Raw genomic sequence first — 24943 nt, forward strand, 5'->3', positions numbered from 1 at the left:
GATGCTCACTTAATGTAGAATTTATTAGATGTTTCCAAACCATCTTCATGCCTTGTTTAACAGATTTTGATGGTGTTTGTAAGAGGTGAACATTGCCTGTGTTTATGTTTGTTTACTTTTCTGAACAGACAAAATACAATTATAAATATGTTGAAATAAAGCATATATTTCTGAAAAGGAGCATCTTTCTAATTCTTATATCATTTTGATATAGAAAATAACCTTGTTGGTAAATTCCCTAAGCTAGGTTTGGTGCTGATGTTGCAGGATTATATTCTGGGATAATTTTGTCAATGCTCCTGGACAAAAAAAGAAAAATATGTTTTAGTGGAATAATCTCAATAAACAGAACCTCCATCTCTGTTAAGAGATAATCGTCCCACACACATATCCCGTCAGTTTTATACAAAAAAGTCAATTATAAAACATGAAGTCAGTTGTTATACACTGATGTCAATTAAAACAGTCTTTCTACATTGAAGTCAGTCTTTCTACATTGAAGTCAGTTTTTCTACATTGAAGTCAGTTTTTCTACAATGAAGTAAGTTTTTCTGCAATAAAGTCATTTTTTTATACAACGAAGATAGTTTTATAGAATGAGGTCAAAACTTATACTTTGTAGTTCTATATTATACAATGTCAGTTTTCATAGACTGGGGTCAGTTTTATATATTGAAATAATTTTTTATACAATAAACCTCAGTTTTCAGAGAATGAGGTCAAATCTTTAACAATGTTAGTTTTCTTAGACCGAGGTCAGTTTTATACAATGATTTCGTATGCATGAATTTAAGGATTGACTGATATATTCATTTTGTTCATTGAGTTATGAATGAATGAATGCATTGAATGAATGCAACCTAAGAATCCACAGTTTTCTACCAAAAGTTTGCACTTCAGCTATTCAATTTAAACTTCAGCAAACAAAAGAAATTTACAATAATTCTAATCAAATCTGACAATGAAAAAATGTGTAATCTACAATAGTTTAACCAGTCATATAAATCAAAGAAGGCATATAAATGATGAGATTAATAAAGATTCCAGGTGTAGGAATACATTATGTGATGTGTTACGATCAGGTGATTGTTTAATTTATGCACATAACCTGACAAGCCCACAAAGACAGTGGCCAATGAATGAAGAGTATCATCAAACAAAGTTCATAGGACCTGTCAATCAAGGCATTAGAGACAAGAACTGAAACAGTCACTCTGTAATGAACCAGAAAAAGGGGTGTGTTCGTTTCCAATGCATCAATTTCAGCATTAGCTGTCATTTCTATGGGAAGACACATTTGGAAAAATGCAAATTTGAAATGAAAAATTACTAAGACATGAAATTTGTAGAGCTAAGGCGAACCAAAAAATACCAAGAGAGCAAGTAAGTGAACCTAAATGTTTGCTGTGAATAGGTTCAACATTCTGTTGAAAGTTGTCCTTTTTGGTCTGCATTGCCTTATTTTTCATATGATGTGTAAATTGAGGTAATCGGAGAGCAGAAAACACATTAAAAAATGTAATTATTTGAGACTAAACACCAGGATTAATAGATTCTTAGAGAGACAGATGCCTTGGTATTTATGACTAATAATGTCATCCAACTGAAACATCGGATGATAACGCTTAGTAGCTGCAATACGATACTGGTGTAACTCTACCGGTCACAGTAAGTGGTGTTAATGGGAGATGCATACGACAAACTCCTGAACCACCACAAGTAGTATGACTAGGCAAGTATATATTCATTTGATCTCTGTTGGGCTTCTGAACAGAATTGGTTACGATTGCCGATTGCCGTATCATTATCATCATCATCATCATCATCATCATCATCATCATCATCATCGGCAGTACTACCTCAATATCTGTGTTATCATCATCATCAGCAGCAGCAGCAGCAGTACTACCTCAATATCTGTGTTATCATCATCATCATCATCATCATCATCACCATCGTTGACTGTTGTACTTTTAACCTACCAAGGGAATGGGCTGTTGGAGATTTCTCTATCTCCACTAAGTATTTTTCACTGGGAAAAAGATAATATTCAATTGTGTCTGCTATGTAGCAAAATATCACATTCTGTGTATTATCAAAAGCATCTACAGTTGAAGAAAATCAATATATTATACAGCCACCTTGAGAGAGCTGACAGAAGCCACATCGCTATGAACACCTCACCAATATCAGTATGCATAATGACTGTCAGCAATATCTGGCTCAGCTTCACTTACGGTTTTCACTTTATTCATCACATGCTACACAAAACAAGTTAGGGATCAGTAAAGTTCTTTACTGGAAAATAGTGTAGTAGTCAAATGAATCACAATTTATTGACTATTGTTCATTGCCACACTCACTAATATTCCAACCGTATGACAGCAATTTCTAAATAATTGTGACTGGTCCACACAATCCAATGATTGACATCATGAGTTATGATTTACCTATGTAACTGGGATACAATGATAGCCATCAACTAAGTCAGTAAGTCTGACCACCCAATCCTGGTGCTTGCCTCTTATGAAGTGCATTTGAAGACCAAATCTAACCCAAATCTTCACAGGAGACCAATTCTAAACCAGATCTTCATGGAACTACATCTATCACAAAGGATAGATACAAATATATCAGACGATTCCTACAACAACATCCCAGCTACAGGATGGCTAATGAGCATGATTGAGTTAGCTTTAATATTTCCTTAAACGTATCTCAGCTATAACTCTACCTAACCCAAAAGTGTCACAAATGGTATGTTTACAACTGGTAAAACACATCTCCACACAGGTGGTGCTGGCAAACCAAGGAGAAAATCTGGTCAAATCAGCGATTTGTGATAATCTTATCCTGGCCTAGATAAGGGAAGCAACTCTGTAATCGAGTCAAGACCAGACAATCCATGATGGACGGACATAATTAATGAATCGACACAAGTGGGATACAATGACATGCCGTCAACCAAGTAGGTGAGTCTGACCATCCTTTAAGATGCCTTTAACTACCAGCATAGGTCAGGGCTCCAGGTAAAGGACCGCCGTGATGTTGCTGGAATATTGCTAAAAGCGGCGAAGCGGCGTAAAACCAAACTCAGTCAGTCAGTCCAGATAAAGGCTGTAACAGCGTATGTACGGATAAAAAATATGCACGATACAATAGGAAATGATTTAGGAAAAGTAGCAGATACGCACCACAGCAATGGTGTATGGACTAGAATCATTTACAGACGTATTTATCTGAAAAAGCATTGTTTATTGACCTGTTTACACAAGAGTAGCAATGTTGTGGTGCATATATGAAATGAAACACAAGATTACTGATACACCATTAAATTCCATGCAGTACTCTAAATGTATTCTTAAGTTTTCCAGTACTCCTATATTGAAAAAAAATAAGGAGTATGTACTACTGGTGTTGAACAATTATCTGGAACCCTGATAGGTTGCTGGGTCTAATACTAAAGGAGTAAACTTGTTTCAAAAACTACACTCAGCTAACTCAAATCTTATGGTATATATCTCTCTTGTGGTTAATGTTTACCCTGACCATTTTTGCCTATGCCACAAATATGATTTGCAGGCTAAAACTGGTAGCCTGCTCCTACAACATGAGGAATCTTAACCCTATAGGAATCTCTACAGGTGTCCACAACATGAAACGATTACAGTTACTGTTCCGAAAAGATGGTTTGTCACATGTATTGCCTAGAGTCAGGGTGTGCCTGGGTATACATGTTTGGGTGCCAAGCCTTATTGACCAGGTGTGATACTCCTTATTTCTTACAAAATCTAATCTAATCTGCATTTCAATTTTTAACATTCACAAAAGCTGACAAAGAGGAAGCTTTTACATATGTTTAAAAAATAACAGACACGTTCGCTGTGACTGTAAATAACTTGTAAGTGTACATGATCTTGGTCACTGAGTTCACAGAAACAAATGTATTCTGGCCACTTCCTGTGCAGACAGGAAGTCAGCAGGTGTGTGTATACTACAGGTTGTAGAGTGCAGGAGCACTCACATACACACCCTTGCCCTGCATCATCTGTTGAGGTACATATTTACACAGGTACACCCTTGCCCTTAGCCATCTATCCTAACAGACATTGCTTTTTACGATCAAGTTTGTACTTTCTGTGACCTGTTTTCATTTTCATTTTCTGATAGTTAAGTATCCCATGTACATAACTTTCATATAGTTTTGTTTCTGCAATCTAAACAATGTCATCACTGCTATTTATAACATCACCATTTTGTGTGCGGACAGATCTACCCAAACATTTTACAGCAAGTCTCCACTGCCAACAGTGTAGAGGTGTCCTAAATCAGACACAGGTCTGGTCCAGACTCGATTATTACAGACCACCATCATATAGCTGGAATATTGCTGAGTGCGGAGTAAAACTAAACTTACACACTCACTCACTCCAGACACAGACTGGTTACTGGCTGTGTTCGCACTGCAGCTGATTTATGGTGTGTTGGATCTGTTCCCTATCAATTCGCAATCTATTCAGATATGGTTTCAGATGACAACCATTTTTGGACATACTTTGATGTAGCTTCAATCACCAAAAAGCTCATACAAGTTCCCCTGGTATCAAATACATCTGATAGTGAGTGGGTGAGATAGTTTTGTTTGTAACCACTTTCAACAGCATTTCAGTTATATCACAGTGTATCTGCTTGATGTGGGTGGGTTATATCACAGTGTATCTGCTTGATGTGGGTGGGTTATATCACAGTGTATCTGCTTGATGTGGGTGGGTTATATCACAGTGTATCTGCTTGATGTGGGTGGGTTATATCACAGTGTATCTGCTTAATGTGGGTGGGTTATATCACAGTGTATCTGCTTGATGTGACACAATCCTGGAAAGAGGCAGATCTTACAGATATTTACTACTTTGATGAAACAAACAAGTACCCATTAATGCCAAGCGCCAGGCAGGGACCAACAAGTACAATATTTTAACGTCTTTTGGTATGACGAGGTCGGGGATCGAACCCGTGACCTTCCGCTCTATGGGCGGACGCTCTAACCACTACACCATGGAGGCGGTCCCTGGGAAGAGGGAGATCTTACAGATATTTACTACTTTGATGAAACCAACAAGGTATGGTGCTGGCAAACCCAGAAACATATTCAGGTGAACTGAGATTCAAACCTATGATGACAGGATCTGGTATACCTCAAGGGACACAACTCTGCACAGTGAGTTCCAGCAATACCACTAATAATATGGTACACATGTATCATACAGCTGGCAGTATTAACTAACATCCAGTTCATTGTAACATTCATCCTCATCTGACACTGTGACATTCTTAGATGACAGCCATGTTGGGACTCCTGAACATTTACTTACACCCAGAGTGAGTGAGTGAGTGAGTGAGTGAGTGAGTGAGTGAGTGAGTGAGTGAGTGAGTGAGTGAGTGAGTGAGTGAGTGAGTGAGTGAGTGAGTGAGTGAGTGAGTGAGTGAGTGAGTGAGTGAGTGAGTGAGTGAGTGAGTGAGTGAGTGAGTGAGTGAGTGAGTGAGTGATTTTTACAACACTCTTAGCAATATTCCAGCACTATCACAGCTGGGGACACCAGAAATAGGCTTCACACACAGCATTGTAGGAGATAAAATAAATGCCATATTTTAGAGTTGATTTCAATTAACTGAATTAAATGTAAAAAATATTTGGATATAGGAATCTGTTATGATTCAGGATTATCTACATTGCTGTCACCTGAGGTTGAATACTGCAGCTGTATGCAGAGAGATAACAGAAATGTGATACTCTTGATACAATTGTTTATTTCAAGTTTGTTATATTAAGACAGATCTTGATTGCTCCAGGTACCTGGAGATGTAAGTGGGAATCGAGCATGTGAGACACACATAAACACAAGGAGTGAAGTACCATCTGATTAACTTGGAACACTTTACCCATGCAGTTCAAGGATAAGTACCAGTTTTCAGTTTGTGTACAGACATGAAACTACTGTCAGCCTGAAGTGTTAAAGATGTACTAGACGTGTGATTACAGACTACACAATGTCAGCTGAATGAGGTGATGCAGATCGGGGATGTTTACCATTTCAGTTAAAACCAGGGCACCGGTAACGTGCCGACGGAACGGACCAAGCATCGCGAAAAGGCGGTGTGAATCTGGGATTAGAACCAAGAAGATCCTTGCGGCAAAGGGATGCAACTCTGTAGTTTAAGTTCTGTGTCAGAAACTTCCTATTCCTTCTACACAAGTGGGCGGTGGGGTAGCTGAGTGATTAAAGCGTTTGCTCGTCACGCTGAAGTCCCGGGTTCAATTCCCCATATTGGTACAATCTGTGAAGCCCATTTCTGGTGTCCTCTGTCCCCGCCATGATATAGTTGGATTATTGCTAAAAGCAGTGTAAAACTATACTCACTCACTCTAGATGAGGCTCAAAACACAATATGTGAGTGAGTTATATTACACAATTTTGTCAGCCAAATTCAGAAATGTCAAAAATGTCACTGTGAGACCCATGGTTACAGGTCAGGTGCCAAGAAATCTAGAAACATATGGGGTGACCATGTATTAGAACCCATGATAATAGGTTTCTTACCTGCCTAGAGATACAGCTTTTTACAGTGAATGGTGGCGTCTTAGATGATTGGGACACCCATACCCATATATTGTGTGACTATGATCAACCATGGCTGTTGGTTGGATATGAATTATCTCAATGTTATGCACCACATCAGTAAGTGTTTGTGACACCGAATAGACACATGCACAACAATCCATCGAGAAACTACCAAATCCATCCAGGGTAGTAAGTGAGTGAGTGAGTGAGTGAGTGAGGAGGAGTGAGCGAGTGAGTGAGTGAGTGGGTGAGCTATGACACTTTTGGCAACATTCCAGCAATATCCCAGGGGACACCTGAATGGGCTTCACACATTTTACCCATCTGGATAATTGAACCCATCCTCTGAATGACAAGCAAACACTTTCACCAGTGGGCTACCTCACCACTCTGTTTATAAGCAATGTGAAATTGGCATAATCTCTATTACTTCAATACCTGCAAACATACTTGAGGTAAATGATACTGATTATAGAAGGTTAGTTTTGTATATATAGTGCAAAAATGTGCACTTCAACATAAAAAACTTGTTCAATATCTTGGTAATACAAGATGACAAAGTCTGATTATCTGGAGATCCTAAAGACATAATATTAACATGAAACGAGAGCCTCACAAAAAATCTCTAGTGTACATCAACTCCGCTACTTCCCTGTGTAAACCAGTGCTAACAAAGATAAACTAATTCTGAACGATTTCCAATGTGTACGTGTGGAAGACGTCCTACGTGACATTCAAGATAATGTGACCTGGGTCAACATGTGTGTGGGTCACACAGCAGATATGACATAAATATCATTCATAAAGAGTCACTGACACATGGCTTAGAGACACACACACCTAAATTCATGGAATTAGGACACAAAATTTTGTTATCAGATTGTCATGCAATTTCAAAAGAAATATAAGACGAGGTATTTTATTTTCTTAAAGAAACTATTTCATGGCACAGGTGGAGACTGACTTATGTGATTCCTGGGAAACATGATTTCTGTGTAACATGGACTGCAGTAATGTTGCATTTTATCCAAGAAATAAATGAACACACAGACACTTCCTTTGTTGTGAGTTGGAGACAGTAAAAGATGTGATGCAGGACCTTGAAGATCCAGGCTTAGAATTGATCTTCAGTAACCCATGCTTGATGTAAGAGGGACTAACAGGATCGGGTGGTCAGACGAGCTGAGTTTGCTGTCACATGACATCATATCCCAGTTGCGTAGATCGTCTAGTCCAGACTCGATTATTTACAGACCATATACCTGGAATATTGCTGAGTGTAGCATTAAACAACAAATAAAACAAACCAGGTCAGAAAATCTAATGATTGGTTTACTACTACAAACGTTATTATGATTCATGACCGCCTCTGTGGTGTAGTGGTTAGAGCATCCGTCCATACCAAAAGACGTTAAAATATGGTACTTGTTGGTCCCTGCCTGGCTCTCGACATTAATGGGTACAACAAGGACTGGTCGGCTCGGAGTTAGTATAATGTGTCTGAGTGGGGTATTCATGCTTCACTGCGGCATGGTATCTCAGTGAGCTAGCATTATAAAACCAGCTTCAGTCTGGGCTAGTACAAGCAGCCGCACATACACATACACACGCATGCACGTCGTCATATGAGCGAAATATTCTCAAGCACGACGTGAAACTCAATTTCACCTCACCTCTTATGATTTATGGTAAGAGTAGTTCCTCTATGCCTGTCATTATACTCTACTGTTTGTATCTCACTTCACCCAAAATGTTTTCAGCAATGATAGCAGAATCATGTTTCTTCAAGCACAGGCATAAAGTTCATGAATCATGCTAAATCGTGCAAGGGTAGATAACATGTGCATTTAAATGTTGCCTTTGATGGCTGTTTGATGATAATAAGGTGAAGGTTATGACTTATTACTTTGTCTGCAGCTTGAGTGAGTTGGCTTTTACACTGCTTTTAGCAATATTCCAGCAATATCACGGCAGGGGACACCAGAAATGGACTTCAGAGAATGTATCCATGTGGGGAATCGAAGCCGTGTCTTCGTGTGACAAGTAAACGCTTTAACCACTGGGCTACCCCACCACCCTCTGCAGCTTGAGGTTCTTTACCATTATAAGAGGTGTATAAGTCATTTTACAGTATGTCTACTTCATGATTCAGGAAGTCCAAACTGATGCAGGTGATAGACATTTACCATCTTGTGAACATCACAAGTTAACAGTACTGAATACAGATGGATGTGGACAGACCATACATCACATTCACAATCAGTCATTTAAACAAATGACCAGCATGTCCTGTCCTGACTAAGGGAAATAACTCTTCATAGCAAATTGCCAGCATGATGCCTTTGAAATATTTAGACTGACTGACTGAGTTTGGTTTTACTGACTGAGTTTGGTTTTACGCTGCTTTTAGCAATATTCCAGCAACATCACGGCGGGGGACACCAGAAATGGGCTTCACACATTGTACCCATGTGGGGATTCGAACCCAGGTCTTCGGCGTGAAGAGCCAACACTTTAACCACTAGGCTACCCCACCGCCCCTGAAATATTTAGATGTGTACTCTGGAGATGAATTGCTGGAACCTCTTACAATCCACATTATCAAATTGAACAAACAAACTGGATGAAGTCTCAATTGTTCACACAAGTGATCTACAGCCAGGCAAACAAACATGTACAGCCCTTTATGCAGCGTTTTCAGAATGGGAGTCATGATTAGTCACCATGGGTGTTTGGACAGCCTCATTCAAATCAAATCTCAGTTCTCACTACTGCTAAACAAAGACCTGAGGATGTATCATTGGGTCCGGCCAAGATGACCTTGGTGAACTCGGACTGACCAATGAAACCACAAACAAGAAATCAACAATGGAACCATAAATTAGCTTTCTCAAGTGCCAAATATTTCAGACTACACTTTGGTAAAAAAAATTTTTAAATTTTTGAAAACTTGTGGCTTGGAGTATGCTCATGTAAACCATTTTAAGACTGCGTGATGACACATTCCGTCTGTCACTGGCTGTCCCTTTCCTAATCTGGTAAGCTACGCTCTGATTGGTTGGATGAATGGTCATTCGATGTGACCTTAATAGGATCTAGTGAGATCTTTGTTTAGCAGCACCAAGAACTAAGATCTGATTTCAATGAGACTGATTTTGGGGCAGGTCATTTTCTAACTTTGGTAGTCATGATTTTCTTTGCACTAATACAAACTAGACAGAACTACTTGCAAGCTGTTTAACTGGTATGTTGTGAAATGAAGTGATATGCATCATATAATACCCTATAAGCCATGTCTGATATAAGATCAAATCACAAATGTTTATTTCAACATCAAAGCCATACACCAAAATATCTGCATAGTGAGTCTGAGTTTTGCCTTCTGAAATGTTCCAGCCATATCATGACAGTGGACATCAGAAATGAGCTTCACACAACATACCCATGTAGGGAATCAAACCCCGGGTCTTCGGCAAGACAGGCAATCACTTAAACCATGAAGCTACCCCCATTCATCTGCATAGCTTTAGTAAATGCATCACAGCAGACAGCTAGACGAAAGGTACACACATATTGTAATGACGATCTGTAAAGCACATGACAAGAATCCTGATGAAGTACCTCCTGTGTGGTTTATCCAGCCCTCCAGCCCTGACATAAGCATCATGAAAGATAAAGGGTCAGCCCCAACACTTGCTGTAGCAACATCGGCAACACTGATTGATGAGCAGCTATCGAGAACAGCATGCAGGCACTCAGTCAAAGTGATCAGCAAACTAAACAAGGATGTTTTTTGTTTCTTTTGATCTTGTGACAAATAAAATGCATCACTTGTGATGTGTAATTGCACAGCAGTTTTTCAAGTAACACAGATGCATGATTTAATGTGGAATGGACAGGTGAATAAAGTACCTAACTTCAGTGATTTATCTAGAATGGTCAGAGGCCAATGTTCAGCCATGTGTCTGCAGCAAATCTAGGTACAAGTTCCCACACTGAAAATAACAATTTCACATCCATATCAGTTGTAACTATATATCTTTACAGAGGTGACTTGTATTTCACTGATAACACAAACAACAGAAAGAATGAGTCATTATGATATTAAATACAAATTTCTAATATCACTTTAATACTTTAATACCCAAAGTTTACACATAACCATTTTGTGAGACACTTCCATGACCAAGAAAACCACCTCCTAGTGGACCCATGAAAGTCATGTTATCTGACCAGTAATAACAATATTTTGAGAATTCCTCATTAATTCTGGACATATTTCTATTTCCACTAAAGTATTTCACTGACTGCACTTTGCTTATTCAAATGTTCTGTGTAGTGTTGGGAATTACCGGTAGTTAAAATCTCATAATTGATGTTGGGTTCATTACAACCGATGAATCATCCAACATAATTGGTTAGCGTCATTTATCAAATTTTCTTGGTTTTGTTTCTGTTTCTTAATGCACAAAAAATATAAAAAAACATGTCGTTCTTCCTGGTTTTTTTGCAAATTGCACACAATGCATTTGCAAATTTCACATCTTTACAGGATGTCTGATATGTTAGGAACATAAATTACCAGGACTCTTTAAGATAAATTCATCCATGACTTGGAACGAGCTAGTAGTGCTTATGAAATGTAACAGACAAAACCAACCGAGTAAAAAAATATTGGTAATGCAAACAAGTATTCCAAAATTGTTTGTGTTCGATTATGAGAAAACATGATCAATTGCTTGGTCGTTTAGTTATTGCGACCAATCTTCGATTATTTCAATTAATCGGACCACCACTAGTTCTATGTTTGGTATTATTAAATGGGCATTATAAGTTTGACAATTTTTTATATCAATAAATATATCTAATAACAACTGACTACTGACCCACCAAAGATAAGGATACCATGAGTTAGTTAGTGGGTGAGTAAATATAGCTATATCATGGCATGAGCTGCACTGGACATAAGTCTGACTGACTGACTGAGTTTGGTTTTACGCCGGTTTTAGCAATATTCCAGCAACATCACGGCGGGGGACACCAGAAATGGGCTTCACACATTGTGCCCATGTGGGGATTCGAACCCAGGTGTGACGAGCCAACGCTTTAACCACTAGGCTACCCCACCACCCCCTGGACATAAGTTTGGGTGAAACACACAAGGGCACAATGCAGACAACATTCAAAAGAATCCTTCCTTCCATCTACAAAATGCTCTTGGAACAATTTACCAACTGCTGTTTGTAATTCAAAAAGTGTTTCAACTTTTAAATCATGTATAACTGCACCTCTGTATTATTCATGTGGTAAAAGAAAATGAAATATCATTCATACAAAGTTGCGTTATTCTGTTAGTTGTTTGAACTTTGATTTGTACAGAGTTGGATTGAAAACTGATCCCATTTGTATATGTTTGAATGTCCATTGTACAATCAACAGAAATAACTTCATGTTATCTGTTAAGCGCATTTGTTCATGAGCAGGTATTTCAGTTGACCTTAAACTTTTGTTAGACTGACTGACTGAGTTTGGTTTTACGCCGCTTTTAGCAATATTCCAGCAACATCACGCCGGGGGACTCCAGAAATGGGCTTCACACATTGTACCCATGTGGGGATTCGAACCTGGGTCTTCGGCGTGACGAGCCAACGCCTTAACCACTAGGCTACCCACCGCCCCAAACTTTTGTTAGAAGGAAGTGCAGACCTATCATCATGTGAAAATACAAATGTATGTAAGTTGTGCAATCATTCGTTAGTGAGACAAATTGATTTGTATAGCATTCTGTATAAGCTCTATCTCTTTTTCTTATACTACTTTCTTGTCCACAAACTGTCATCTTTCGTTACGGGAATCTAAATTACCTATGTATATACCAATTAGAGGGTATTCTAGTTGGAGAACTTGTTCCTAATCCTTTTCTCTATGAATAAAATATGTTAAAACAAAACAAGCAGACAACAAAAACAAATATCATACATGTTACGTTTGTTTCTTATTCTTAACTTGAGTATACATATTACCATGAATATATACATACTACCCATCAAAAGTTTAGACTCACTAGTGTGAATGTAGCCACTATCTTCAGGCAACTGTTCCAAACTAGATTTTGCAAAATATTCCACACTGTTTAAAGGTACTGTCTACACATGAACTGATGTATTGTAAAACATATTTGTAACGTTATTGAAACATCATTGTCATGAGTTCAAACTGATGAATTCTTAACAAAACTTTACACCAAAATGCAGCTGTTCACATGCGCGATATTTGCACTTGCTTTCAGCAATTTGATGCATGATCCTCGTGCAGTTCATCTGCATAAGGTTTGCAGTTGGTTCCCCCAAGTTAGTTTGGGAAATTCATCTTCGATGAAACCATATACATGTATATATACGTAACATATAGTGAGTGTTTTAAGCGAGTCTAAACTTTTGATGGGTAGTATATATTAACTCAGTGCTATAATTATTCATCGGGTTAAAGGACAGAAGCAGACGTGAAGCACAAACAATATGGAAGTTGTCGTCCATCATAAGGCCATGTCTTCATGTTCACAGTGTCTGTCAAAGACTGAAGGAACATCATAGTGAAACTAAGATCTGAACCTATTATTGTGGAAGATGGCAGTGAAGGTGAAGGTCAATGAATGGCATCTTCCCAAGGAAATGAAAACGTAGACTATGTGAAGATTTAATCTTGCCCTTTCCAGAACATTAAATAATTCACCTCTCTAACAATGTTACATAATTCAACACATTTGCCAGGAATCTGTCTCAAGGTCCCAGAACTGTTTTACTTTCCACATGGCCAGACCATACTCTAATGAAACATTGTCCACTGTTCTGGATTTTTTCTAATCTCACTAGGGCTCCTTTCTAGTTTAAATGGAGTTGTTTATTTTAATCTGAATAAAATATACTCTGAATAAAAAAAGAAATGAAATTAGATATTTTGGAAATATTTGCGTTTCTGTTTTTGCAGAGCATATTTTCAGAGACCAAATGTTATCCACTGCTACTAGCAGCTGTTAAAGTGGGAACTAACTCAATGAAACTGTCAATCCTGGTATGTTTGTTCATGTTATTCATCACTACTGTTGGCTATCTCATGATGCATGCAGATCGGGGCGCTGTTTTTCAGGTCCACACCGGGGCGGTGGGGTAACCTAGTGGTTAAAGCGTTCGCTCGTCACTCACTCACTTAGGTCCACACCAGGTACTGATTACAACAGTACAGTCGAGCACTGTTGTCTCAATATTTTTGGGACCAAGAAAAAATATCGAGTTATCCGAACTTCGAGACATCCATATTATCACATATCACTATGATTAAGTGAGTGAGTTATGTTTTACGCCACACTCAGGAATATTCGGAACTATATGGCGGCACATATCACTATGAAACAAAACGCTTCACAGCATGTTTTGATTCGAAACTATAATTTGTTATCAGTAGTGTTTAGTCGTAACAATTAGTACTTCCTAATTAATTCCTTCTTAATTAATCCTACTTAAATAACAAACAAGTGACACCTTCAACTCAGTTAGCCGTAATAAGTTTAAACTACTGCATCCCTTTGATTCATGCCGCACCATGTGGGAACGTGTGGAAACAACCTCAGTTCAGAGGGATACTTGCCCAAGAAAGGTAGGTGAATATCAAGTTTCTTTGCAAATATCGAGTTAAAAGGGTAATTTTGCTTGTTGGGACCATGGAATTATATCGAGTCAAGACATCCGTATCGAGTTAAAAAAGCTTGAATAATGATAAATTATGAAGGATTTTGCGGGGACCGAGATGTTATATCGAGATATATGTGAGTTAGACACAACAGTGCTCGACTGTATTTGATTGTTTCTGTACTCATTGATTAGCTCACCGGCAACTACAACAGTGTTCTAACAATATCACAAGATTGATATCTAGAATCCCAAATAAAATAAGGATGAAGATGCGAGAAGTAGTCTCGAAACATTGTCCAAAATAGAGCAGTCGAAATTCTTATATCTGTAAACTGAGGATGACAGCATTTTCAAGTGAGGGAAATCTCCTCGTTTATATGGTTGCTGTATGCCTACAGGCTATCATGCATATGAAGTAGTTCTAGATACCAGCATGAGGATGGTAATTTCTATGATCTTGTATGACAAAGACAGTCATCAGTACATTTGAAAGAACCCTGGAGAATGGCATGCATTCATCCGGACAGTCATAAACACGTTTAATGTAGCTGGTCAACTTTCCCACTCTGCAATATCTTCCATCAATACTAATCCCAGTCCCAAGAAGAGGGTTGCAATCATGAGTGTATGGAACTTCATGCCATAGTCATAATATTTCCTATACATCCTCACATCTATTACAGCTGAGAATAGCTGCAAAATTGCTGATTCGACTTTAAGCAATACTTCCTCATTACACACATGTATTACCCAATGGGCAACTGAGATGGAAGTTATTACTTTAGCATTAAATGCCCAGTAGGTATTATTGATTTTCTGACAACTGATTACAGTTGTGGGAATCATACTTCTAAGTTTTGGCATCTTTTGTTATATCACTGCCTGCAGCATCTAGGCATATTGCACCAATGTGGGTAACATATGCAGACTTCAGCATTTGCTCCTTATGACTGAGGAAATCATTATATTTACAGACTAATATACATTTCAGTCTGAGTAACAATGATAAGAGGTCACCAGATTATATCTCCCTTGTGAATCAGAGTAGTAAGTTCCTCCTTGGTAAGATATGGCATCATGACACCAGCTCATAAGGGAGGTGATCTATATTTCCTTGTATGCTTTTGTCTAGTGCATGCAGTGCCTGTAATGATCTGGATACAGACAAGTCTCCCTGTTAGGCAACACTCTTTCGTAAAAGAAACATCACATGATACAATAAAATGACTTCTGAACTATACTCATGTGGAAATATAGTTTTTAGCACTTGTTTGCTAGCAGACAATGGTGCATAGGTACCAGATCTTCTAGGCAGACAATGGTGCATAGGTACCAGATCTTCTAGGCAGACAATGGTGCATAGATACCAGATCTTCTAGGCAGACAATGGTGCATAGATACCAGATCTTCTAGGCAGACAATGATAGATACCAGAACTTCTAGGCAAACAATGGTGCATAGATCTTCTAGGCAGACAATGGTGAATAGATTCTCTAGGCAGACAATGGCATAGATACCAGATCTTCTAGGCAGACAATGGTGCATAGATACCAGATCTTCTAGGCAGACAATGGTGCATAGATACCAGATCTTCTAGGAAGACAATGGTGCATAGATACCAGATCTTCTAGGAAGACAATGGTGAATAGATACCAGATCTTCTAAGCATATTGCATAGATACCAGATCTTCTAGGCAGACAATGGTGCATAGATACCAGATTTTCTGGGCAGATGATGGTGCAAAGGTACCAGATCTTCTGGGCAGACAATGGTGCATACATATCAGATCTTCTAGGAAGACAATGGTGCATAGATACCAGATCTTCTAGGAAGACAATGGTGCATAGATACCAGATCTTCTAGGAAGACAATGGTGAACAGATACCAGATCTTCTGGGCAGACAATGGTGCATATATATCAGATCTTCTAGGCAGACAATGGTGCATAGATACCAGACCTTCTTGGCAGACAATAGCGTATAGATACCAGATCTTCTAGACAGACAATGGTGAATAGATACCAGATCCTCTGGGCAGGCAATGGTGCATAGATACCAAATCTTCTAGGAAGACAATGATGCATAGATACCAGATCTTCTAGGAACACAATGGGGCATAGATACCAGATCTTCTAGGAACACAATGGTGCATAGATACCAGGTCTTAATGGCAGACAATGGGGCATAGATACCAGATCTTCTAGGAAGACAATGGTGAATAGATACCAGATCTTCTAGGAAGACAATGGTGCATAGATACCAGATCTTCTAGGCAGACAATGGTGCATAGATACCAGATCTTCTAGGAAGACAATGGTGCATAGATACCAGATCTTCTAGGAAGACAATGGTGTACAGATACCAGATCTTCTAGGCAAACAACAGTGCACAGATACCATATCTTCTTGGAAGACAACGGTGCACAGATACCAGGTCTTCTAGGCAGACAATAGGGGGGGTGTGGTGGCCTAATAGTTAAAGCGTTTGCTTGTCACACCGAAGACCTGGGTTCGATTCCCCATATGGGTACAATTTGTGAAGCCCATTTCTGGTGTTCCCTGCTGTAATACTGCTGAAATATAGCTAAAAGCGATGTAAAACTAAACTCACTCACTCACTTCGCAGGCAATAGTGCATTGATACCAGGTCTTCTAGGAAGACAATGATGCACAGATACCAGATCTTCTTGGAAGATAGTGCTGCATAGATATCAGGTCTTCTAGGTAAATAATGGTCAGTGGTATCCCAGAATTGAGTCAGACCCCCCAAGTGGGTCTAGTTTAGACAATTGTAGACAATGGTGAAAGGAATCCAACCATTCCAGTATACAAAAATGAACGAGTCCTGACAACTTAAACAGATACTTTAAACAGGGCATGACAAATGGTTCAGTTATTTGTCCCATTTGGGACAATGGTTATTAGCCCCAGTTCTGTATCCTTCTCTTATAAAATGGTTTGCTCCAGTTCTGTATCCTTCTCTAAGGCAATGGTTATTGGCTCCAGTTATTTGTCTTTCTCAAAGACAATGGTTATTGGCTCCAGTTATGTGTTCTTCTCTTAGACAATGGTTATTGGCTCCAGTTACTTGTCTTTCTCTAAGACAATGGTTATTGGCTCCAGTTATGAGTCCTTCTCTAAGACAATGGTTATTGGCTCCAGTTATATGTTCTTCTCTAAGACAATGGTTATTGGCTCCAGTTCTGTATCATTCTCTAAGAAAATGGTTGGCTCCAGTTCTGTATCCTTCTCTAAGACAATGGTTATTGGCTCCAGTTATGTGTTCTTCTCTAAGACAATGGTTATCGGCTCCAGTTACTTGTCTTATTTTCTAAGACAATGGTTATTGACTCCAGTTATGAGTCCTTCTCTAAGACAATGGTTATTGGCTCCAGTTCCGTTTCCTTCTCCAATGGTTATTGGATCCAGTTATATGTCCTTCTCTAAGACAATGGTTATTGGATCCAGTTCTGTATCCTTCTCCAAGACAATGGTTATTGGCTCAAGTTATATGTCCTTCTCTAAGTCAATGGTTATTGGCTCCAGTTCTGTATCCTTCTCCAAGACAATGGTTATTGGATCCAGTTATATGTCCTTCTCCAAGACAATAGTTATTGGGTTCAGTTATGTGTCCTTCTCTAAGACAATGGTTGTTGGCTCCAGTTATATGTCCTTCTCTAAGACAATGGCTATTGGCTCCAGTTATGTGTCACTCTCTAAGACAAAGGTTAACTGCCCCAGTTATGTTGGCTCCATGTACCTCAATCTGCAAAATGGGTTCAGGCTGTATGGTATTTGTTTTAATGCCCAGTGGCATATGTGACAGAGGTTTGTAAGGTCTAGCGATTCCCTGTGAGGAGTCTGATGATCACAGATTCAATTCTCACAGATTCTCACAGAAGCAATTACTTCAATTGGGGTTTCTATTCAAAGTAGTATTAAAACCCACTGAGTTACTTCAGACCTCCAAGCAATGCAAGGGTGATTATCTCCAGGCCTTTCTGGCAGACAATAGTGAATGAAACAGGTTTCCTTGGCAGGTAGACGTGAATGGCACAGGTTTCCTTGACAGATAGACGTGAATGGTGATAGGTTTCTTTGGCAGACAAAGGTGAATGTAACAGGTTTCCTTTGTAGATAGAAGTGAATGGTAACAGGTTGCCTTGGCAGAGAGAGGTGAATGGTAACAGGTTTCCTTGGGAGACAGAGGTCTCTTCAGCAGAAAGTGAGGATGAAGAGTTTCAATTGTCCTTAAAAGACAACGGTGAATAGTAACAGGTGTCCTTAGCAGATTGTGGTAAATGACTCTATGTCCACCTGACAGACAGTGCATTCATTTTGAGAGCATTAAATTAGTTTAGGTAGTTAAGTCTGTTGAAGGATTACACAGTTGCAGATTTCATTTAGGCCCAATTTTCAGGCATCAGTTTCAGAGTAGTACTTTACCAACAACATGAAGCAGTCTGTCAAAGGCTTCCTAATGAAGGCAATACAGTTTGCTGATCCAACCTGTTGGTAGTTTCATTTTGGGTGCAAGGCTTTAGGTTGTCATAATTTCTTGAAGATTTCATGTTGAGAGAAGAAACCAACATATCTCCTCGCTTGAAGATTTCAGATTGAAAGCATAACTCAAGCCTGTCCAGCCTGTTTCCTGTTGGGAACATGACTCTTGTCTGTCCAATCTGTTCAAGGTTTCATCAGGACAGCAAGACTCATGACGGTGCAGCATGTCAAAGGTTTGAAGTTAAAAGTTGGCCTTCAAGTCTTTTCAAGGCTGAATGTTGCATGCAGAGGTCTAGCCAGTTTGATGAAACATCCTGCTTTTCAATGTTTCAGACTCTAGCATGTCCAATCTATTGAAGGCTTCCCGTTGAGATATTTTAGTCTGTCATGTCTGCTGAAGTTTTGTTGAAGTTGCATGCCAGCTAAAGGTTGGAAAAGGCTTCAAATGAAGCATGTGATATATGTTTAGAAACTCATAAGCATAGATATTTTGCTGACAAACCAGGGATCATAATCAGAAACATAAACCAAACATCAGCTGATCCTGGCATAACTAAGGGATGCAACACTACACAGCACCTTTCACTCATTAACTTTGACCCGATGACACCTTGGAACACTGAGCCATCAGTTATACTCCCACTGATATTAGGTTATAAGTTTGAAAAGACAAAAATTAAAAATAGTGATTAAGCAACTGCATTTATGGTCTTATCCTTTTGCTCTTCATGTATCCAGGAAATTTAGTGCCTGGAGCTTTTAACCTGATGCTATCTGGACTGTCGTCTGAACAGTCCTCTGTACTACAGTCCAGAGAGACACCTTTCTGTTGACTACACCGACCACCAACTGTACTAACCAGAAACACCAACAACTGATGAACAAGTACAATTGTGATGAAACACTGGGTTTTTCAATTCTCATACAACTCTATAAATGCTGTAAAACTTATTGCTTTCCCATAAAGTACAACACAATGACTTGTACTTGATTGTCTCAAGACAAAATGGCAAAGAAACACTTTTCTCTCTAAAAGTCCTCAATGGTACTAAACATGTTCAGTAGGATGAAAGTGACAAAACCTTTCCTTAGTAACAAAGAGAGGTGTCTTCAAGTAAATATTAGCTGTTTGAGGGAAAGCAGTTCCATAATTGAAGGACAGCAATTAAAGAGTCATAATATTGTATACAACTGGTAATCTGCAAAATCAATGATGGAAAATCATGTGTACCTGCACATCACAACACATGAAAGTGTCATACCACACCCTCAAGTTTAACACTGAACCCTGAGCTGGTCATTACCACACAGTCACGCCAAAGACCCGGGTTCAAATCCCCACATGGGAACAATATGTGAAGCCCATTTCTGGTATCCCCTGCCGTGATATTGCTGCAATATTGCTAAAACTCACTACAACTAAACTCACTCACTCACTCACTCACTCATTACCACACATGAAACAAGTACAGGCGGCCTTCAGTAGAAGATCAGGGGCTCCTTTCACAAAGCAACCTTTACTAAGGTTAACCTTAACTCCCATTCTTTAACATTTCACTAAGGTTACCTTAGTGACTTATGATCACCTTAGTGCTTAGTGAAAGGAGGCCCTGCTCATGTAGATGGGGCTGTGGCTATACATACAGGTGCAATCTAATCTTGTACAACAGGTATATTTTTGATGAAAAAATACAGTGCAACAAAAGCATTGATTATCTGCCACAGTAGATTCCATCTAACATAAAAGCAAAATAGCAGTGAAAATTATACATATGGATCACTGAAAACATTGATGACAAAGGTGTTCAATAAAAGAGTAAGCTTGTTCTGTCTGATCTGTCACACCCACCATTCTTAAGTCCTCTTTGAAAATGATACATTCTAGCAAAACTGACCAGAAAAACACATTTTACGTCTTCTTTAAGTGGCATTTTAGAAGTAGAGAAGTACAATGATGACATTTGTTCATTGATAACAACTTCCTTGTTTTGTGTGTGCAGTTTCCATACAGAGTCTTGTACCCTGCCTGACAATGGTACCATAATCTGTATAGAAATATCGCACTCACAAAATAAAACAAGTTGTTAGCCATATAAATTTGTCACATTTATATTTTACTTCAGTCATGGTAGGCATGTCCCAATCCTTGGTCCCAATTGAGAAAGATACAAAAGGACAAAACTGTCCAGATAAACACATTTAATTCATTAGACATTGTATTTCAGGGAGCTGTTTTATTAAAATGAATTCAACAAGTTTACTTTTTACCACAAGGATGCATAGATACAACATGGTCAACATGTGCTCATGGCCATTCTGTTTGCTGCACACAAACAATAACTCAAGTAAAATCAGGATGGCTGTAAATACTCAAGTTTGGATAAGACCAGTCACTGAAATGCTGAATAAGTTCAGTGGTTTGGGTACAGTGTAACCAAGTAACTCAATCTCATTACAACCAGATCTTTTACACAAAACCAATATGTCTCTGCTTCAAGATCTGACAACACCTCCATAGAAGGTTGTACCAGGTGAACCCAATGGTACAGGTATCTATATCGAAATATCACAATCATGAAATCAAAGAAGTTGTTATCAATTACAGTTTGTGAAGAATGCATGTGCTCTTGAGTCTGTCAGATGTTAGCTTTCTAATACAATTTTCAAAACAGATTAGCTGATTAGAAAGTTCATGACCTCCTTCCTTCAGATGTGATTTTAATGAGATTGCCAATATACCTAGTCCTGCCATCTGACGAGCGTATTTCAAACCTTGACAACTTCAATGAACCTTTAAGCATTTGGCATTTAAGCAACCCACCAATAATTGGTTTCAGTATTGTACAGGATAATTAGCATTAAGCACTTAGTTTCAGCTGGTGGTTCATAAAAAGCAGGTAAATACAAAACCAAACCATGATACAAGATTTGAACTCAGGACATTTGGATTCAGCACTTAATACTGTGAATGCAACAGCCCCACACACCAAAGACCCCAAACAGAGTCAATACTTGCTGTTTGATGTGTTTTGCTTCACGTCCAGTCGGAATGGCGACACAGACGGTACTCTCTGCATCTCTACACTGACACCATCTACATACCAAACATGGTCCTCTTCCGTCACATCTTGAGGGGGCTGCATTCATCTGCAACATGAAGGACAGTGTCAGAGGGAATGTGGAAGTGAATAACTACAAAAGCTGACTGAGTGAGCTGGGAGGACCAGGTTAAGGCTGTCTGTATCTTTTTCTGTGCTTCCCAACTACAGCCATCCTGAATTTTCATTCCGATGTGAAATAGTAAAGGGTTTTCTGCCACCATTTCTGCTGGTGTTGTAGATACTTATGCCATGATGTGATAAAATATACTCTTACCCTTGAACACTCAAAAAATATGGGGCAGTGGGGTTGCCTAGTGGTTAAAGTGTTTGCTCGTCACACTGAAGACCCAGGTTTGATGGGTGCAATGTGTGAAGCCCATTTCTGGTGTCCCCTACATTGATATTGGTGGAATATTGCTAAAAGCAACGTAAAACTTAACTCACTCACTCACTCACTCATAAAAACTACAGGTCAGCTTCATATTTTTTCATCTACATTTATTAAAAATATGATTTTGAAGCAAAGTGCCCTCATGCTGGTTGAGGTCGGAGATGAGAAACACATAAAAAGAAAGGATGGCCTGATAAAGGAGTGAGTGAGTTTAGTTTTATGCCGCACTCAACAATATTCCAGCTATATGGCAGCAGGTCTGTAAATAATCGAGTCTGGACCAGACAATCCAGTGATGAACAGCATGAGCATCAATCTATGCAATTGGGATACGATGACATGTGTCAACCAAGTCAGCGAGTCTGACCACCCGATCCCGTAGGTCGCCTCTTACAACAAGCATGGGTTACTGAAGATCAAATCTAACCCAGATCTTCACGGGTGCCTAGTAAAGGGGAAAATGCCAATGTGATGCATACCTTTGACACTTACCTGTTTGGTGAAACCCATGATCATGGGAATGGTGCTGCATACCTAGATATATCAAGAGTGCAAATCTGAGATCCAGACTGATTGTAGGTTTCTAAGGATGCAACTTGGCATGTCGAAATAAAGTGTCTCAGACATCTTGGGCACAAGTGGCCCCTATTTGAATACCAAAATGGCAAGGTATGACAGGCTAGTTCGGCTAAGAGGACCTGAATATTTTAAGTGATAGGAACAACTAAAACATGTTGAGAAAGTTTGGAGGTTTCAACACTTGCATGTTTTTTTGCTTGTAACACCACTAAATGTGGAGATAAGGTTAAAATGTGTGAAAACTGCTGAGTTTAGATGCTTTGAGGAAGCAGCCTTCTAATATTTGAACATAACAGGGTTTGAGCCATGCACACTTTCCTGGGAAAATGTAGGTGAAGACAGTACAAACACATGGTTAAAAACTCATCTTGGGTCAGAGACTTGCTCACAGTTAGCTTCCCTTGAAGTTGATAATATCACCCTTGTTCACTCATTTTAGCTAGTACATAATCACAAGTCCAAAACACACAAGATCAAAAAGGTTGATGATAAAATTTATAGTAATATTCATACTAGTATTTCAAGATTGCTGAAACAAAAACATGTGACATTTCTACTGGGCTAGATATTGCCTCCTTCTTTATGGATTCTATTCATGATGGGGAGTTTCAAATTGGAGGTGATGGAGGAAGTTGATCATTGGGCAGATTATGATGGGAACTCATATAATTGGCTTACTATGAATTATGGGTAATGGCAGAGATGAACACTTCCTGTCCTTGTAGGTAAGTACAGACTGTTTACTGCTGAATGAATGTCTAATCTATGATTATTCTGATCATATTTATGGTTCAGACTGACACCAATAAAAATAATATGCTGATGAGCAGTAGCAGAGTGTTGAGTGGATAAGAGAACAGGTGAGTGAGGGGGTGAGTGTGGGTGAGTAATTTGATATAATAGTAGGTGAGTGGAGAAACTGAGTGATTGAGTACATTAGCTGGTGTATCAGTGAATGAATGATTGCTTGCAATTCTCAAGCCAGGGTAGAAAAACATTCTAATTTCCCACGCAATCATATGGATAAAGAATGGCAACAAAAAGGTGTTTTTGTCCCAGGACAGGTATTCCTATGAAAATTGCAGTCACACTCAAGTAAGTAACACCAGCTGTATATCCTAGAGTATAGCAGGTGTTACGTCCCAAGCAACACCTAGGCAACCTTGTCACTGTACAAACTGTTACATCTTCACTGACGGACACACATAACCTACACATTCATACCAGTAATATTAGAATAATAAGGTATATGTCATCACTGCACTATAGATACAAGTTTTGACGAAAAATATGTAATAAGCTTGATATAAGACCAAGGTCTGTAAAGACAATAATCAAACAAAAGTTGGCTCCAAAACAGCTTTAACTGTCAATGTCATAACACACAATACAAGTTGTATACCTATCATGTTGTCCTACCATTTTTCTGCTTGCAGGAGTTGTTGATGAACTTTACACAACACTTCACCTTTAAGAAAGGTTTAGATGGTCATCAGAAATACAAGAATTCATTATTTTCACACTTTCAAATCAACTGATGCAGAGATCTGATCTATCCACCCAATGCCTGAGACTATTTTCTCATTGTCATTTGTTACATCAATTCATATTGACAAATATTTGAACATTTCACTTGTAAATAAATAAGGTCTCTAAATTTTCTAATGATTTTAGGTTGGGGTTCATATGGTCGGAAATATAACAATGATAAAGTAGAAGTACACCCTTACATTTTCATATCTTTAGGATGAGAACAATTACATTTCAGACACTCTATTTTTTATTTGACATATTATAAAATGAGAATGGAATGTGAAGGTGAGAGAAATTGATTTAACGAGAATATTTCCCCATTGAGAACGGAATGTAAAATTGATAACATGTTATAGCGTTTCTAAGGGAACAAAGATACATGTTATACAGAGATTTGTTGAAGCTGTGGATAGTATCCATCAAGGCTACAGTTTGTGTTTTGTGGTTAAAGCAGATGCTCATCATGCCGAAGACCCTGGTTTGATTCCCCACATGGATTCAATATGTGAAGCCCTTCTCTCGTGTCTCC

General features: G+C 38.8%; 2 protein-coding genes across 2 annotated transcripts in view; both read right to left on the reverse strand.

The window, feature by feature from the left end:
* Window positions 1–24943, reverse strand: part of LOC124261534 (beta-2 adrenergic receptor-like) — a 40548-nt gene that overhangs the window by 10942 nt on the left and 4663 nt on the right.
* The window catches only part of LOC124261536 (endoplasmic reticulum membrane-associated RNA degradation protein-like), a 135435-nt gene that overhangs the window by 9177 nt on the left and 101315 nt on the right, over window positions 1–24943 (reverse strand). Inside the window, exon 20 of the mRNA XM_046695851.1 lies at window positions 21913–21957. The gene's annotated coding sequence lies outside the window, so the exon portion shown is untranslated. The remainder of the gene's footprint in view (window positions 1–21912; window positions 21958–24943) is intronic.

Source organism: Haliotis rubra, unplaced genomic scaffold, assembly GCF_003918875.1.
Source record: "Haliotis rubra isolate DU_JTF1 unplaced genomic scaffold, ASM391887v1 Scf80, whole genome shotgun sequence".
Classification (NCBI taxonomy): Eukaryota; Metazoa; Mollusca; class Gastropoda; order Lepetellida; family Haliotidae; genus Haliotis; species Haliotis rubra.